Source organism: Epinephelus fuscoguttatus, linkage group LG1, assembly GCF_011397635.1.
Source record: "Epinephelus fuscoguttatus linkage group LG1, E.fuscoguttatus.final_Chr_v1".
NCBI classification, from domain to species: Eukaryota; Metazoa; Chordata; class Actinopteri; order Perciformes; family Serranidae; genus Epinephelus; species Epinephelus fuscoguttatus.
Genome location: NC_064752.1, coordinates 45,987,070 through 46,006,369, shown reverse-complemented (window position 1 = coordinate 46,006,369; position 19,300 = coordinate 45,987,070). Strand labels below are relative to the sequence as shown.

At 39.6% G+C, this 19,300-nt stretch overlaps 1 protein-coding gene across 21 annotated transcripts in view; it reads right to left on the bottom strand.

Annotated features, from left to right (window-relative positions):
• Positions 1 to 19,300, bottom strand: part of nfasca (neurofascin homolog (chicken) a) — a 203,796-nt gene that overhangs the window by 118,092 nt on the left and 66,404 nt on the right. For 18 of the 21 annotated variants that reach the window (XM_049566552.1, XM_049567116.1, XM_049567422.1 and 15 more), the window contains exon 1: positions 17,909 to 18,207. The exons of 2 other annotated variants lie outside the window; for them this stretch is intronic. The gene's annotated coding sequence lies outside the window, so the exon portion shown is untranslated. Of the gene's footprint in view, positions 1 to 17,908; positions 18,208 to 19,300 lie in introns of those variants that run through there. One more of the 21 variants, XM_049566611.1, reaches the window with a different exon arrangement.

The window sequence follows — 19,300 nt, the reverse complement described above, 5'->3', positions numbered from 1 at the left end:
CCAACATGACATCTTCAAATTAGTAGTTTTGTTCAATCAACAGTCAAAACTCCAAAGATTTTAAAGGTACACTGTGCCTCATTCACTCAACGTTCTTAAGAGGAAATTTCTCCTTAAAACCCACTTACACGCACAGTTTTCACAAAGATTTTCACATTTACCAATTCTTCTTCTTCTTTTTCTACCTCTTCTTCTTCTAAGGAGGCATTTTTGTGTCTTTTTGTTGCAATCATATAAAACTGTTTTGAGAGCATATTTCTTGAACTGCAATCAAAAATCAAGTTTGTAAGTAAAAACGTATGGTCATTTTGCAAGTTAAAGTTTTGCTTGCAAGTTCAACTGCACTTAATGGGCGGGGCCTATGCTGATGGATGAGAGAAGAGTTTCTATTGGTGGGTTTGACATGGCTCAAGAGCGGGCTACACCCACGATTCCCTCTCTCCCACTGGAAACACTCGACAGTCGGCATTACTGCTACACCCCAGAGCCTCGACGGTACTGACCATTATGTCGTCAAATAGTTCTGCCCTGGCAAAACAAAAGCAATCTACATGCACCAGTTCAAATAAAACATTCTTGCTATTATTAGTTATGTATAAACATACCCGCTCATTGATTTTCGTCACAGCTCCCGCACTGAATTCTCTGTGAACCTCAGAACTCCCATGTTGCTTTGCAAGCTGTCATTCCAATTGAGAATGGCCAACGGAGGCGTGTCTTACAGCTTTCAGTTTAGGCCCCGCCCACCAGGTTCAACTTTTTACTCGCAAAACTTTTTGACTTGCAAACAGAAAAAAATGACTCGCAAACAAAACCTTAGGATTTGCATTTTTTAATCAATCATTTTTTACTTGCAATAAAACATTTTTTGATTCCATATTCTTCCTCTGCTGTAGTCTCATACCCTTTTATGAGGATTTGCGGGGCGTTAACCTATGCTATTTAAGATCAAGTGGCACCCACTGTCAACTTACAAAGACAATGGGATTTATTATAATAGGAATACAGGTGTTAACAACGCTGCCATTCAAAAACACTTCATGAATCTGATGTAGCCTTTTCTTGAGACCTTTCTTAAGAAAGAAATTAAGAAAAAACTTCAGATATTGGTAAATGAGGCACTATGAGTGATATTGTATACTGACAAAAATGGAAATGGATTGCTGACTGGAAGGTCAAATAACCAAATAACATTCGTAGCTCAGGTGGCGGAGCAGGTTGGCTGATTAAAGCGGATGTCCTGAACAAGTCTCTGAACTCCAGATTGTTGACAGTGATTGTGCATGTGAAAAATATAAGTTGCTTTATACAAACAGATTTTGTGAAATACAAACAAACATGCAGAAACAGGCGAATGGCTCTTTTAAGACCAAGGTTTGGGTTTGAGACTTTAATTAGATTTAGTCTGAGGTTCAGAAATGAGCCTTCAGTGGCAGGACCTCACATGTATAGTAATACAAGATTTTGTGTGTGTGTGTGTGTGTGTGTGTGTGTGTGTGTCCAAAGGTAATGTTCCTTTGTGCCAGCCAAAATAAATGAAGGCTACAGTCTGGCTCTCTCTCTCCCTCCTCCTGCCACCCCTTACTGCTATTCACCCTCCCCATCTTAAATTACCTCTCTCTCTCTCTCTCTCTCTCTCTCTCTCTCTCTCTCTCTCTCTCTTCCTTTAGCCTCCTTCTCCTCTCCTTTATTTTCATCTCTGTCAATCCTTTGTTCTCTTTGCCAACACGATCTCATCATACTTGACTGTTGTTTGTCTCCATCTAATGTCAAACTCCTCACTCTTTGTCTCTTTAACTTATTTCATCACTCCGTCTTTTATATATTTACCATTTCTATCACTCCTGGTCCATGTCCCTTCTACTTGTCTTATCACTCCTTCCCAATTCCACTCATTCCTCACTCCTCTCCTGTTATCTTTCCTCACTTTTCCAATCCAGCAATACATGCATCCTATCTTTCCCTCCATGCCTCCATCACCTGCTGCGGCGATGCCTGTTCACCACGCTACCTCATTAGCACATCTGGATCTCACTCTGTGCTCCTCCTCTTACCACTGGTCCCTCCAGCAACACCCCCCACACACACAGACACACACACCCACGCCCTCCATCCATCCTCCTTTTTCAACTTCCTCTTTTCTCCTCTCCTCCAATAAGAAAACTCCCTGGTCACCATGGCTCCTTAGCAACAGCCCCACAAGGGGTAGGAGGGATGGAGGTAAGGGGAGGACGAAGGAGGGAGATGTGATAGGGAGCAAGAAGGGATGAAGATGAGGAGGAGGAGGAGGAGGTGAATTGGGAGACCATGCCCAGCGGGAGTGTGAGGCTAGAGGTGTGTTTGCCATTATCAAAGCATTGCATCTGAGGAGTATGTGTGTGTGTGTGTGTGTGTGTGTGTAGGGGGGAAGAGAGAGGAAGAGCATACAGGCCTGAAAGGGATGGAGCAAAAGTGCAATCATTGTGTTTTATCTCAGTGTGTGTGTATGTGTGTTTTATTGCAACAAGAGCTGCAGAGCAAAAAATGGCAAGTGTATGATCCAGGAGGCATTATTTCAAAGTGTGTGAGTGCATGTATATATGCATGGATCCCAGACCTCACAGGGAACGAGGTGCACTGAGCAATAATACCCCACAGTCATATTGCATTCCTGGCAAACACTCTCTGTCTTCATCTCTCTGTACACACAGAAACAAAATCTCAACCTCCTCAATAAGAAGCTAGTGTTTCTGCTTTATATTCTAATTAATAAAAAAAAAACAGCCTAATAGCAAGGTCAAAGATGGGTATGGAAAACAAGCAGACTGCCTTGTAAGCTCCCAAGTGACTTACTGAAAGAGTTAATGAATAAACATGAATCTAGCGTGGTGTTGGGCATGTGCTACAAAAATATCCTTTTATGCCCTAATACCAGCATATGCAACTGGTAACCATAGCATGTCACTCAGATTGCAAAAGATCATGTGGGAAAGACCAATATGATCTCTTCCAAGTTCTTGCTTACACGTTTACATATCACACGCCAGGTATCCTCCTCCTCAATCTGCTGTTGACGTTCAAAGACGCCACTACCAACACCAGAATGACAGCAAAAGCACATGGTTCGGTTTAGAAAAAAAACATCATGGTTTGGCGTTACATTCAAACCAGAAGTGAACAGTGGGCTACTGGGTGAAAGACCCATGCACTACACCTCCCACCTGCCGTATAGGGACTTTCCAGCTCCTCTTATTACATCATTGACAGCAGCATTTGAACCTGATGCCATCCTGCAGTGTATCATACTGCACAAAAGGTGACTTTTGGCGTCAGTGTCTGACACAAAAATCACTGACAAAGTGGTGGTATTCAATGACTAGTTGCTGTTATGCAACTACAAAGTGTAGGCATCGCACAAATCTGAATCTTTGATGGTCTGACTCTTCATTTGGACAAAAGCTGTTGGTAGTGAATGTTCAGTTTTCTAAAAGTAACCTACCCCCATCATGGGATGAAGCTAAAAGCCAATGTGGAAGTAGCATTCAGTAAGACACTAAATAGTAATTCATTAATCCATTCAAAAATCACAATAAATAATTCAAATACAACACCATAATAAATACATAAACATCTCTTCTTGTGTGAACCAGTTTGAACTGAAGAAGTAAAACAGTAAAGTCTTCAACATGCTGTATTAAACACATTAAAGATACAGTTTGGACTTTTTTGAGGTGGGCTTATATGAGGCACTTACCCATAGTAAGTGTATTACAGACTGTAGATGTCGGTCAACATAAGGCAGACAGTTACAGCATGGAAGCTAAACAATGTACTGCTGTGGAAATACATTTTAGCCACCTACAAAATTCAATATCACTTTAAGTGTGCATCATATTTAGAATATTTTCACCTCTTTTTCACTGCCATTCCGTCAGACAGCACTTTCCAACAGGAAACTGAGGCCATCATATCCATCTATGCATCTATGCAACTTATCAAATACGGATGCTTGGTCAGTGGCCCTCAGCCTCAGACATCGATGCACAGAGGAATCATTTATAGTGGCGCTGAGACACACCAGGTTGCAGCATGTTTTGTGCAGGGCAACTATTGTAGTAGAAAGAGCAACATAATGTGCTAGTATGTGTAGCATACTACTCTAGTAACATATGTCATGTAACATTTGTCTCGTGACATAATGTTAGTAATAAGCTTTATTCAAGCCAAACCATGATATTTTTTTCTGAACCTAACCATACACCCTTGTTGCCAAACCTTAGGAAGTAAACCTAAAAATGATTTTACCTGTGTTCTAAGTTTATTTTGAAATGAGACTGTATGCATTTACTGAGCAGAAACTGCATATTGCCTGTGAAAACTGAAATTCATTTTTAAAAGACACAATGCCAAGCGTAAATTGATACACTGTCCAAAAGCATCCAAAGTGACACAAGGATGCCTACTGCTTCATATTTTGACGTGTAGGGCCACTGACCAAGCGTCTGTATTTGACAAGTTGGGAGTTGGACTGTGTTGACTCTCTTCAAGCCAGACTCCATTGAGAAAAACTATAATTTAACATTGCTGAACAGAGTCTGACCTTTTAAAACACCATAGTCACACAATAACATAAACAAACCAACCAATCAAGGCAGCAGTAGACCCATAGCTCCAGTATTTAGCAAACTTAAATAACTGTTTCTCTCAACTGAGTCCTGCTTGGAAAAGGCACAGATGGGCAACTGAAGTCATCACTGATTGGAGCAGGCTGTCTGAAGCAAGATAAAAATATTCTAAATATTGCGTACATTTGAACTGAATTTGACTTTTTTAAGTGGCTAAAATATGTTTTGCTGTTGCTTCCATCAACAGCAGTACACTGCTTAGCTTCCTTGGTGGTACTATCTGCTTCTCCAAACAGGGGATGTGCCAACTGCTGTCCACTGTATGTAATACACTGACTATGAATAAGTAGCTCATACACCCCAACTTCAAAAAATCCTAAATATCACAAGTATTTGGAGGCAGAAAAAGTTTCAGGTCAATTTAAGCATGTCATTATAAAAAACATTATGCTAGTTCTCCTAATAATATTCATTCTCATTTTAGCAAAAAGACAACTCAAAGACTTGACACACACATACAGTATGTAGTGTAGTACTGTAGGCTGTACATTCATGTGACGTGTGCATGTGTGTGTGAATACTCAGTGGACTGCTGAGGTCATCTGTAGGGCTTCCATTAATATGTCATGAAGAGGCAGAGCACACATTTTCTTTCCTTTTTTTATTATAAAAATCAAACTCTTAATAAAGGGTTGGCCTTACTGGCTGGATTAGATATTTCCAAATTTTGGCATTTATAATGTATGTAATGTGGAGTGAGTCAGCTTCAGAGCTGTACTATTCTGTTAGAAAAATGTTTGTCAAATTTGTTCAATTTATCAAAATTAACAGTACAGGCGTTTAATAAAATAATAACACCAAAACATAAAATCTTGAACCACCTTGTCGGAGCCCCTTATATCGACCTATTCCGTGTGTGTGTGTGTGTGTGTGTGTGTGTGTGTGCTGCTCTGTGAGCTTGACTACCAGGCCTAATTTGCTAGCGTGGGCCCTTTGCCTTGAGGTTACCACGGTGATTAAAGTAATTCTACCACTGGCTGGTTTGTACTGCAGCCTCTCTCTGTCTCTCTGTCTCTCTGTCTCTCTCTCTCTCTGTCTGTCTGTCTCTCTCTCTCTCTCTCTCTCACACACACACAAACACACTCACACACAAACAGTTGTCCTTTTCAAATTCTCTGCCATGATTATGCCACTACCACATCTTATTTTCTCAGGTTTCTCTCTCTCTGCTCTTTTTCTCTTGCACAGCTTTAAAATGACATTAGGTCCATTATCGGATGTGTGTGTCCACTTAAAGGGACACAGTGAACAGACACCTCCCTGTCCTCCATCTTCCTCTCTATTCATTCATTATGTAGGATGATATTACATCAGTCCCTCCCATCTCTCCTTCATCTCCTCCTATACAAAACATAGCTGCTCTCCTGTGTTAAGACCATGTTTGCTGTTTAATATATAGATACATGTAGATATTATAGAATATATATCTTTTTCTTGACACACCAACAGCTCAGTGTGTGCATGTGTGTGTGTGTTTGTGCATGTGTGTTTATGTTTGGGAGATAAAGTGCATGTGTGCACATGCACGTTTGATTACTGTGAGGAAAACCCCCCTCCCCTTCACGACCCCCCCTCCTGAGGGAGCCATGGTGTTAAAATGACTGACATGTCAGTGTGCAAGTGTGTGCGTAGTGATTACTGCTCTGGTGGAGTGGTTAAAAGGTGTGATAACGTGTGTCTTTGTATGAGTGTGTATGGACACACATTTAAGGGGATTAGACAGGATGGTGATGTGTGTGTGTGTGTGTGTGTGTGTGTGTGTGTGTGTACGCACATGCTTTTGTAAGAGTAGGTGGGGTTTTTTTGCTGAGTCTGTAAGAGTGTGTGCCTGTGTGTGTGTGTGTGTGTGTGTGTGTGTGTGTGTGTGTGTGTGTGTGTGTGTGTGTGTGCTCACAAAATTGCAAGAGGGCTGGTTGCTGGTTGAGTGTTTGAGCTGCTGACAAGTCTAATTAACACTTTGTAGATATGTATCAGGTACCAAATACACACACGCGCGCACACACACACACACACACACACACACACACACACCCCTAATAAGAGTCAGACAGACCATGTGTTATACACAAAGCCCTGAGTATTATATACAAAATACGTTAACTACATGACTACATGACACATTAAAATTATAATTTTAGGAGAATGCAGTGAGAACATGATGATTTTCAAAAATGTTGCCCTGATTTTGCTTCTGAGATTTTGAGGCATGCTGTTCTAAACTTAAAAGCAACAACAATAGTTTCAAGAAAATATTGAAGGAAACAAGAAGTCAACAGCCTCTTTTACACTACCTGTTCAAGGCATGAATGTTGCGCACTGTTCTGTATAGAGGGTAGGATGGTGGAATCGGGACAGAGTTGTCTCGGCAGTGCTGAATTGATCTATATAAATGGGACAGCCAGCAGAACAGGATCATGGGCGGCACATGATATTATGCATGCGGCCCAACATGGGAGGTTTAAAAAGTAACTGATAGTAGTTAGCAGCTAACTCAAAGAAGAACAACTGCCAAAAATGACCGCAAATCGGGAAAACGCTGAGGTCCGGGAGCTCCTTACCCTCCAAGCAGAGGACAAGATCAGCAGCCATATAACAATGGTGATAACTGATTGTTATTGTAATGTTTTGCCCTTGTTATTGTTTATAAAGCGCTGCTGACATGTACGTTATATGTCACACTATAGGCTGACATTGATGTGTTTCATATCAGGCCCATCACGCCTCTTGTGCATCTGCAAGGCTGGGATGCTGTCTAAAATAACACATGGGAGCAGAATGAAACTGCCGTTGTTTGGTTCTGTGCAAAAATGCACAGAATGTAGGGACTTCAAAGTGGCCTTATAGTGCAATCTCTGTGTAAAAGGGGCTACTGAAAAGAGGTTGAGCCTAAGTCCAAACTATCAAGCCATCATGTCCAGCCAGATCCCAAACATGACTTAAACACTGAAGCAAAAGTACAGTGCTTCTCTGCTCTCCTTCATCATCTTTTCCAGCAAATAAATAAATAAATAAATAAATAGAGGTCACTGACAACAACACTTCCACTACCACCAAAGAGTCAGTAATGGCAGCATTTAAAATGACTGACCACAGAGTCATTAGAAATAACAAAAAGCTGCCCTCATAACTACAAGACAACCCTTGTAGCGGCAATCTTTCATCCATCCAGTAGGCCTACTCCACATTACCACCACTATTAAGCAGTCCGTTGGCAATAAGCTTGACACGAAATGAATCTTCTTAGGCAGTAACTCCGTTTGAAAACTTTAATTAAAAAATCAAAAAACAAAGTTACAAGATTCACTCCTAATTGGCTCAACTAGGCACACCGTCAAAAAATGTCTTGCTCCTTTGGCTGCTTAACCATCTCTGAGGGCTGTTTGGCTGTGACATCATCAAAGGCATACCTTAAAGGAGCATTTCCACATCTTTAAAGTAAAACTACCATACGATTCTTACCAATATCAATATGGCTCTTACAACCCTGACCAGGCTTAGAGAATTGTTTTCCAGTAGTTTTTTCCCCTCCTGAAATGCATGGCCATGTGTGTATGAAAGCTTTGCTTAAGTGTGAACACCACCGCCTTAAGGCTTATTTGTACTCCCTTTACATACGAAAATACATACGTCCGTTTCAGACACTGTAAATTTCCCTGCCCTCAAATTTCCATGCTTCCTTTATGATGGCATAGATAGAGCCAATAGGTGGCACTTGAGGGCAGAGTCAAAGGAACAACAAAGCGTACACGTACAATAATTTTGAATGTTTGTTTTGATGATGGTGGGATGCAAAAAAGGCTGACATAAGAGAACTCAGGTTTTATAACCACCTTACACCAAACTATTGAAAACATGTGAACCAACTGAGGTAAAACTCTTGTGATTTTATTCCAACATTGAAAATTTGTGGGCAACAGTGACATTGCTTAAAAAGTTATTTGGTCTATAACCATTATTACTAAGGTAAAACAGTACTTAGTCGTTGGGTTAAAAGCATGAATAACTTTTCCTGAAACTTAAGATTGCAGCAAGGGCCTGGTTTTTGTTATGTTTCTCTAACTGAAACAGCCATACTCAGCCTGTTACTTCAGGTGATTTTCAAAAATGCAAATGTAATTCTGCTGAGATATTAGGCAAAGATTAAAACTGTAGGATGATGTGAGAGCATCCACAGCACCCTGGGCCACACATTTCAGAAGCTGCCGAAGAAATACCAGCTGCCGTGTGAGCCAATCCACAAAGACACCATGGTAAACAACGTCAAACATATGACTGACATACACTCTTACTAATGTACTTTGTTATCCGAAGCATTTTGCTAGGTAACAAACGCTACAAAAATGAGAAGTGGAGATCTAGAAATGAAAAATATCATTTAGGAATAACAGACAAAATTTATGCTTAAGCAAAACCCTATATATCCATATGTCATATCTTGTTAAGTGGGTGAATTCAAATGAGAGGGGCTATCCCAGCAGCAGCAGCATCGGTCACAAATTAAAGGAACCATTTCACGACTGAGTGGAGCAATGGCCAATGGCAAGCTGAGCCCTGAGTCCTCCCCAATCAAGAGAGTCATTGAGTGGAAAAATACATGAGAACAAGTCACCCCCAAATTGCATTTCTAGATTGAGGGCAGCCATCACCCTGTTTAATATAATGGATTTATGACACAATTCAAGAAGAGGTCCATACAGATGTGCTGGTAGAGCAGATTTACTGTTTCATTATTGTCAGTAGTGATTCTCAAGTTCCCTTATTCTGATTTTTTTTTTCTCAATCTTTGGTTGGAGGCACATCACTAACATGTTCTTTCTACTACCTATCTCTGAGATTGCATGTAAATAGTCATTCATTCATTCATTCATTCATTCATTCATTTTTCCGTAACCGTTTATCTTGTTAGGAGTCGCAGGGGGGCTGAAGCCTATCACAGCTGACATTGGGTGAGAGGTGGGGTACACCCTGGACAGGTCTCCAGACAGTCACAGGGCCACCTTTTAATAGCCAGTTTTTAATAGTTTAATAGTCCAGCCGATTTTCACAGAATTTTCAGAAATTCTGGAATTCAGGTGCCACCACAGAAGAAGAGGGTACAATTAGATGGTGTAATTAAAGGAGCACCAGTCAAAACTCTTAGGAAAACAATGGATGTGTAATAACAGAAAGCACACTGGACAATGGACATTGAGAGCTTTGAACAACTAATATTACAGCTCTGTGCTCTTGGGAGTGCTCTGGTAACAATCTTGTCTGCATACATAAGCATATTAAAAGCCTTCAGAGATGACAATGAATGTACGCAATTACTGTATGTCATCATTCATGTACTAAATCTGTTTCCATTGCATATATTAGCTTATTAATACACCAACATTTCCACCTTCCCTAAGCATAAAAGCTTTTTTGCAATATTTTGAGAATTTTTCTAATTTTTTGGCATTTGCACGCAAGCTTTGTTTTGCCCAAATTGAAAATGCACACAGAAACAGGTGGTAAACTATAAAAAACACTGTAAAAGTCTCCTAATCATAAATAGACATCCAGTCATTGAGTGACTTAGGTCCCAGTGCTGTTGTAACAGGATGACTTGGCAGAACGGTAGCTTTCCAATTTGTTGAAAAAGTTCAACTACTCCTTCCATCTGATCTTTAAATATGCTACTAAAATGTGTACCACCAAATCCCATTCACTAATAGTGCACTGCAGTCTAATTTCCAAGCAACCTTGCTCTAATAGGCAGTAGGTGATATGATGCTTTCCGCTTTGTTAGCAAAATGACCAAAATGCGCCCCCCTTGTCAGCCTGCCATCCCTCTCTATCTGCATCCATCCTCTGAAAATAAATACAGCAGCACACAGCTCTGACCTGACAGGACACATGCACCCAAACAGTCTCAGTAACTCCGTGGATTTTTGTAGGTTACCACCTCTCGCTCCAGAGCATTTGTGTCTGAGTGTTAATCTTTGACAGTGTGTCATAGTGTAACAGATTGTCCCCAGGCCTTATATCAACCACAAACAGACATATGGATGCCTGTGCAGTAATATAGGTTAAGTACCTGGCTCATGAGCACAACATCTGTATTCCCACCTGGAATCAGGCAATTCTGGGTCTTGACCTTCTTTAACATCTTCCTCATCTTTCCATCTCTCACTCATCTAACCCATTTTCCCTTTTTAAAACCTGTTTTTCATAATCCCTGACTACATTTTGCTGCATATTAATGTGCAGATTTAGTTGTGGGGAAATGCACATTTGTTAAAACACCTCTCAAAAGACAGCCAGTGTAACACAAGTGTCACAGTGTCAGAAACATTATCATCCTGCTTCTCGAATATCTCACTTTCCTTGCCTTGATGGAGGAACACATCTGTTCTTACACAGTTCTCTCCTGTTGTCAATATATTTATTCCCTGATGGCGAGTAAACAAGCTTCTTTTTATGGTAATCACAGGAAAACAAAGCTTGTAAGATCACAAAAGAATTATTAGGTAATAAAAAAAGACTATTTTTACTTGAAACAATAATTCATGCACTGAAAAAAAGTCACACATCACTTCCACCAGTTGAGTATAGATCTGTAATCCAAAGCCTCTTCTATTCTGTTCATGTGAGATGGACCATCAGCACAGGAGATAACCTTCCACTTTTTAGTTCTCAACACGCAGCTCAGACAGAATATTGCACGACAGGAACTTGGTTTCTGCTGCATGCCATGATTTTTCTGTTTGAATATTCTGCTGATGAGGCAACGGCTTATCCGCTGCTATCTGGCTACACACACTTGTGAGAGACACACACGCACACACACTTTGAGCCAACAGATTAACTGGACATGGCAAAAGAGAAGTTATCTACAGCTAAATCTCTACAGTTACGTAAATGTAAAAGTCCAAGCAGTGGTGATGGAGACAAAATACAGAGGTAAAGCAGCCTGGAGACTGATGAAAAAATATGCTTCTATACCTACTATTGTATATAGGCTGTTTCAATACTATTCTGTTGCTACAGCAACAGCTTTGGTCCCATTTACTTCCTTTCAGCTACCAAGGAAACTATAAAAGACGGAAAGGTCATGACATCAGTGACAGCGTTTAAATTTCACATTGGATCCAGAGTTTGGTGTCAGTTCTATTGAAGTCAAAGGCGAAGGCCGCCAAATCACACTATAACCCATCATATGTGTGCTGTTTCACCTTTGACTGAAAATCCTTCCACCAAATTAAAATTACATTGACTAACTGTGTTAACTGATGTTTTTCATCTAAATGTGTGCATTTATTTTTCTTATTGGTCTCCAAACAGACCATGGCTCTGTCCGTCAGCTGCATGAGACTCATCTCAAGCTCCTGATTGGTCCAAGCTACATCATGATACATGACCATACAGGGTAGGTTCAACCTGTTATGACTGATCAGACTGCATTTATAACCACATCAGTTTATAGATGGCTCTGATTTTTATTCTAGCTGGACTCAAGAGTTTGGTCAACATCTGCCAAACTAGGACTTGACTGTATGCTCTAAATGCTAAACAGAGAAATACTTCACCTTCAAAAGGAACATATGCTCATTCATTCAACCTTTATTTAATTCGAGAAATCATTGAGGGACCGCCCTCATTTACAATGATGTCAAGTCTACAGTTAGAACAGAATAAATATGATAACAAAACAAAGTAAGAGCAAATATATACATACAGGCATATAAATATACTCATACACACACATATACACATACAAAGGAAAGGATCACACACACACGGCTCAGACAATCAAACAACAGAACAGTTAAAAACACTTACATTCAAGAGTGAAGTAGTTTGTAATCATGGTTGTACATCAGTTACTCACCCTATGTTTTTTTAAGGTAACACACAGTAACTGATACACAACTGATCATTTTGCAGGTGAAGTATTCCTTTTTTATTATAAACTGCATTTTGCAATAGGTCCATGCAACACCCAGTCAAACTGCTGAGTTTAACATTATATGGCTTAAGATCCTTAAATAACTTCATGTAAGTCCCTATAATATATGCGATGAATTAACATACATATATCAGCATGAGGTGATAAATAAATTAGAATTTGGTGGGTAGATCTTTGTCAATGCAATGACATAGGCAATCCATGAGTGTTAATTTATGAGTGAAAATATGCATTACTGTTCAAATCTCACATAGAACTTCTCACAAAGAGGCACACAGTCTCTTTTATTAAGGGGAATGGATGCTGTTGTTGTTAGCATGGCAAAGTGTGGAGCCTCTGTGCTATCTTTAGTATTGTTTCGTTCCACAACTTGTCCAACTAACACTACATTTGCCATGAATCCTGCTGCTGATATGACAAATATAAACAAATGAATCTTTAGGGCAATAGATCTTAGGCCTGGAACTAATGCAACTCAGTTGCCCAACCAATAGTCTCAATCCTAAAGATAAGTGCTTCAAAAATCTAAAGCATCTAACCGCTTGTACAGTATTAGACTGAGTGGGAATCCAGTGCACCTATCTGCCATCCTGACTTTATCCTGCAACGTCCTGCATCAGGTCAGGTTCAGAAGTTCTTAAAAAAAAATCAGACCCATGCAGGACTCTGCACTGCACTACATGAGGGTAATACTAAACTGCATTAGCACTGTACATTGACACTTAGGCCCTGTTTATATGTATCCAGATATTTTTGTAAACGGCTAATTTTTTCCTCCGTTTTAAAATAAATTTCTATCGACACAACCTAGTTATACAAAATATCTCTGTCTACACCAGAACGCTAAAACGGCCCCAAAAGCTTAAGTGAGCAGTGTTCACACAGACAGCGTTGTCGCTTCTGTACTGCTTCAGAGGTGCATGCTGCTGTAACTACTGTATTTCTAAAACTTTCACAATAAAAAAATGTTACTTAAAAAGTTAGTCAAAAAGTTAAAAATAGATACATATAGTTTTTTCATGTCTGTCACTGATATAAACACTGAAACTGTAGCGAAAGGTGGTGCGATGTCAATGTGAGTATGAAAGTACTATTTTCACTGCCTTTCTATTGCTGAACACATGCAAGTGTAAGTCGTCTTTAGACCAAGCAGTAAAACAAAACATTAGCAAACTGGTAGTCCGCCATTGCTGTTCTTGTTTGCAAAGGCCACACAGACAAACAGTAAATGGAGTTTGATAAATCTTCACCTTAGAGGGCGTTTTAAAATATATCTGTTTCAGGTATATAAAACTCTGCTTGCATGTGGTCGAGAGGCCCAAATGTAGAGGAAAATATCTGGATATGTTTAGACAGCATTTTAATGTAATTTGCTAAAGTCTAATATCTTTGTGTGAGCATACTAAATAGAAGCCAGGGCTGCTTGTTTTTCCACACTAAATATCATTATGTCTCTAAATGACTGTGATAATGATTTACTGATGTCAAAATGATCATCATGACAATTTTTAATCAAATTCACATCCGTTTCACTGCTTTCCAACAACCACATGATTGGCATCAGACACATGGCCTTGGGCATTGTTCTTTCTAGAAAAAAAGCCATGTAATGTGGGTAGATCACAGAGTGACAATTTGTTCTGATCTTTTCCCTTTGGCCATGAGGAGAGGGGGAGGAAAGAGAGAGGGGGAGAGAGAGAGAGAGAGAGAGAGAGAGAGAGAGAGAGAGAGAAAGGGGGATAGGATGTTAGATGTTAGTATGAAACCTCTTGGCCAAATATTTGCAGTGAAAGGCCCGTCGTTGTCCATTAGGGTCTCTCCCTCTTTCTTTCTATTTTCTGGGTGCATTAACCTCCTCTTCACAATGCGCCCAAACAAAGACATGACTGTATTTGTGTATTTGTGAATGTGTGTGTGTGTGTGTGTGTGTGTGTGTGTGTGTGTGTGTGTGTGTGTGTGTGTGTGTGTGTGTGAGTGTGTGCTCTGGCACTGCTGTCCATCCTCCTGCATCCCTCAACAAACACTTATCCACCACACAGACACACACCTGCACATGGCAAAAAAAAAACCCACTTGAAATGTATTAATGCAATAATCCTCCCACTTTCATATGCCACACACACACATACACACACACACACACACACACAATAAACATCTGTGAAAGAGCTGTGTGTAAATGTGTGTAATGTGTTCAGTATTAAAATCCTCCTACGTGGCAAACAAACAGCATGTTCAGACAGCTCTGCGTCACTACAGCCACTTAGGCCTCCTACACACACACATACACACAAACACACACACACACACACACACACACACACACACAGGGGGCGTACAGTATGGTTAGACTTAGGCCATGAGGTAAAGACAGGTTATACTGAAAAGGAACAGCAGAACATTTCTTCTCTCTGAATTATTTCCAATAAATAGACCAGTCTCTTCCTTATTGATGTGACTTTTTGACCTGAGAAAAGGTTAAATGTCGGCGTAACACCCCCACAGTGCTGCACAGTAAGTCACAATAATGTGACACAGTTTACTGTCTACACTCCACATTATATATAAATGAATGCTGTGTGGCTTTCAGTGCCTTTTTCTAAATAATGTGTAAAGGCACAGACTTGACACTAAATTAAATAGGAAAATCTATACTAAATGCGATGTGCTGTTTGTTGTGTAAAATGTAATGTAACATATTATATAACAGATAACATTCAAGGTAGATACAGAGAAAGCTGAATTCTGCAAAGTAAGACTTCAACTTGTGAGATGGTTTTGGGTTCAAGTTTTCACTGTGGAAAAAAAAAATTCTGGCTAGACCAGCCAGTATTAGATCAATCAAAGAACATAGAAAGTGTTTAGATGACATGACTCATAAACCTCTCAGAACTCCTGAACCCAATGAACTACTTACACTAGACGTTTGAGACAATGGACAAGCATGACACCACAACCGCATGGTCAATTTTACAATATTGGTAGATTAGTTTAGGAGAAATTTGACAACATTTTCAGGACAGCTGGCAGGTCCCATGAAATGGCTAGCAGAGTGCAATTTGTTTCAGTATATTTCTGTGTTTCCTGTAAAAAGCAGGAAGCAAGGGCGGGACTTGTCACTGACAGAGATTGGGGTTTACAGTGGCCAAGAGTGCTGAGTGCGGTTATGCACAAACTCTAAAATACCAATACGAATACCCAGATAGATATTGGCATGTAGGTGATCAGCACAGGACATATGTAATTAAAGAAACACTTAAACATTTTTTTTTCATGGGAGCTTTAAAAATCCAAAAATTTGAGCCCAGTGAGGAGTGTGTTCAGCCAGTCAGGTACAGGAAGATTGTATGTTCATGTCCGAATGAAAAAAACTGTTGTAATTCATCTGTTAAACAGCAGTCCCAGGCCTACTAATATACATATACTTATGTTTTTTGATGACACTTGGATCAAAAGGCTAGCCAGCAAAAAATATTATCTAAATATATTATCAAAGCAATGTCAAGTATTGCTATATACCAGAGGTAGGACCAAGTCATTGTGTTGCAAGTCACAAGCAAGTCTCTAATTTTTGCAGTCAAGTGAAGACTGACAATTTCATGTCCAGTCTAACGTCCTAACTTTGTGTTTCTATTCGTCAACAAGTCATAGTGTATTAAAACAAGTGCAACTGAACTGAATCATAAGAAAGAAGAGGTGACATTGTCTTGTCCTTGTTAGTTTTTTTTTTCATACCAATTTGTTTTCTCTGACCAAAGCATAGTTTTTGAACATGAAGGAAAGTATCTTTGGTATAATTTTTTCCAATTGGCGCTCAGTGACGTAATAATTTCTTGATGGTTTGATGTTGTGGGATTGGCTCAAAGTGGTTAATCTTGGGAATTAAAAGTCGACTTGCTGAGAATAGCTTCGATGTTAGTTGATTCAGAAAATGACAAAAAGTGAAGTGATTCATGGCACACTTTTTTAATAGCATACTTTTTCATCTTCAGGCTTGGGAAAAGGTAAAGTCAAGTTCAAGTAAAGTCACGAGTCATTGGTGTTTAAGTTCATGTCGAGTTGCAAGTCTTCTATGATTTTGACAAGTCGAGTCTGACTCAAGTCCAAGTCATGTGACTCGAGTCCATACCTCAGCAAAATACCACACCATACCACTAACACTAGGAGTCAACTGTCATGAGATTGCCAATAATTGGTATGAAACAATTAACTGGTATCAGTGGTGATGACACCTGGGTAACTCCAATATGGCCGACAGTGGCCACATCACATCATGTCTGTGTGATGTTTGTTGCCCAGAAACTGAAGCTAACTCTGCTGTTGATGTCACTGTAGGCGTCTAAGAATGAGGCAGATATCTAAATGCATTTCAAATGTAGAAATTAACATCATTAATAAACAGAAAGAGACAAAAATGCAGACAGACAGATGGACAGACAGCAGCTCTAAAAGTAATTGTGACCAATGAGGTAACATGCAGACAAGACATAATCGATATTTTCCCAATCAACTGTGGCAGACTGACTAATTAGTGTGTGCATGTGTGTGTGTGTGTGCAGCTTAGCAGTATAGACAGGCGTAACCACAATGCATTTCTCACTTAAAACAACAAGATAAAATTCAGATATTGTATGTAGGTGATAAAATATTGAGCATCTTTTTTCCAATGAATCATTTAAAATGATGAAGGTGTGATATAATTGGCAGCTACAGTACACATACTGCATACTATCCACAATAATGCTGACTTGAGTGTATCACATGCCGTGCAGGATAACTTGTTTAACAATGAACTGAAGTTTCACACCTACATTCACTCACACAGAGCGGGCACTACCAGGCTGAATTACACATTTAACAGATTTTGTAGTGGTCTTTCAGGATGATATTTAGTGAGGAGATGAAAACAATCAAGGGATAAAGACTGTGAGCTGTGAGGGATTTAAACACATCACAAAGCACAGCACACTGTATTATGTTTGATCCACATGCTGCTGTCTTTGAAACTAATTTCTCAACAAACAAGTGTCTTTGTGAGCCTTTAAGTAACCCAGTAAAAATCTGGAATATTTTCACAAAGCTGTTATTTCCCATACACTTTACACTGTAACCGCAGATTTTGACTCAGTGCTATGTAAAAAATTTGCTGACTGTGAATTTGGCATCCTCGTGTTTGCTTAAAATATGGCTAAACTCTACATCTGTGCATAAAATAAAAGTGGAAAACTGAAAGTTCTCCCCTTCACAAACACACACACACACACACACACACACACACACACACACACACAGAGTGTACAGACATTAGTACCTCTGTCAGTGCTGCTCTTGCGTCCAGGTGTACAGCAGTGCTGGATGACTGTGTTGTATCTCCATCCCGATCAATCCTTCAGCATCCAAGAAACCAAAGAGAAAACAGCAAACACAAAGACTGAGCGTCTGTCAGCCAAATCCACCACGAAGACAAAAACACAACAGATGTAACAACTGTAAAAATGAAGGAAAACACTACACTCTGTCCATCTCTTTCACCCAATCTATTTTTCTCTCCCTCACTCTCTGTCCCTTTCTCCCTCTCTTTGCTCTCGCTGTTTCTCTGTCCGCGCACTCTCTCTCTCTCTCACACACACACACTGATTCTCCATCTGTCACCGCCCCCTCTCCTTCAACCCTCCCATCTCATACATTATTTATGAGTCTCAGAGACACACACATGCCCCACTGCTGTCAAACACACTCACACGCACACACATTACAAGCTATGTCCCACACACACATGCAATTCAAACACAGTGGCCAATGTCTGCACAATCTATAGGTGTATGAGAGATCACAGAGGCATGGCTCTTCTCTATTTCAAAGGAAAGGTGTGGATATTTATTAGACTTAAGCAGGATGTTTTCAATGGTAAGCTTAACTAAACTATGACTAAACTTCCCCTTAGTAACCCTATAACAAAAACATCGAACCCCAAGAATGATCCAGGAACAGGTTTCCCCTGTTTCAACCAATGAGAGCTTTGTATGCAGGATTGAGAATGGGAACATCATCTTCCTACACACAGAATGTTCAGGAAGTCTTCAGACTTGTTTTCTTATATTATAGCCTTATACTTAAATCTTTTATTTTTCACTCATCTGCCTACACTTAACACCCCATAATTACAAAGTGAAAACTAGATCTTTTTTTTTTCTTTTTTTTACAAATTTATCACACTGGAAAAAAAAACTTGAGCTCAGTTTGACATGTTATTTTGCAATGTGTCCACATGGAATTACTTGAACTAAAGTAATAGTAAAGTAAGTAAAAGTATGTCACTGCTGGATGCCTGGTGCTGCACAACTTGCATCATTTCCTTGTAGTACAAAATGTTTAGTGAAGGTGCTGTATAATGTGTAGTATGGCAAGTATTTGAGCTTATCTTAAAATGAACCTATTTTCAGGGTCATACTTGTACTTAAGGTTTCTATTAGAACATATTGACACGCTTAAGTGTTTCCAAAAACAGTTCATTTTCCTGTCTGTGCTGGAACATCAGCAGCCTGTCAGAGAAGGCTTTGTTTTAGATGAATGAATCAGTGGTAATTTCATAAATTATCATTTATCCAGTGAAGACATCAAAACATGCAGCTTTACAAAAAGAAGGAAATAATTTTGAGGGTTTTCTTTTTAATTATGTGGTGTATATTAATATATCTGTTTT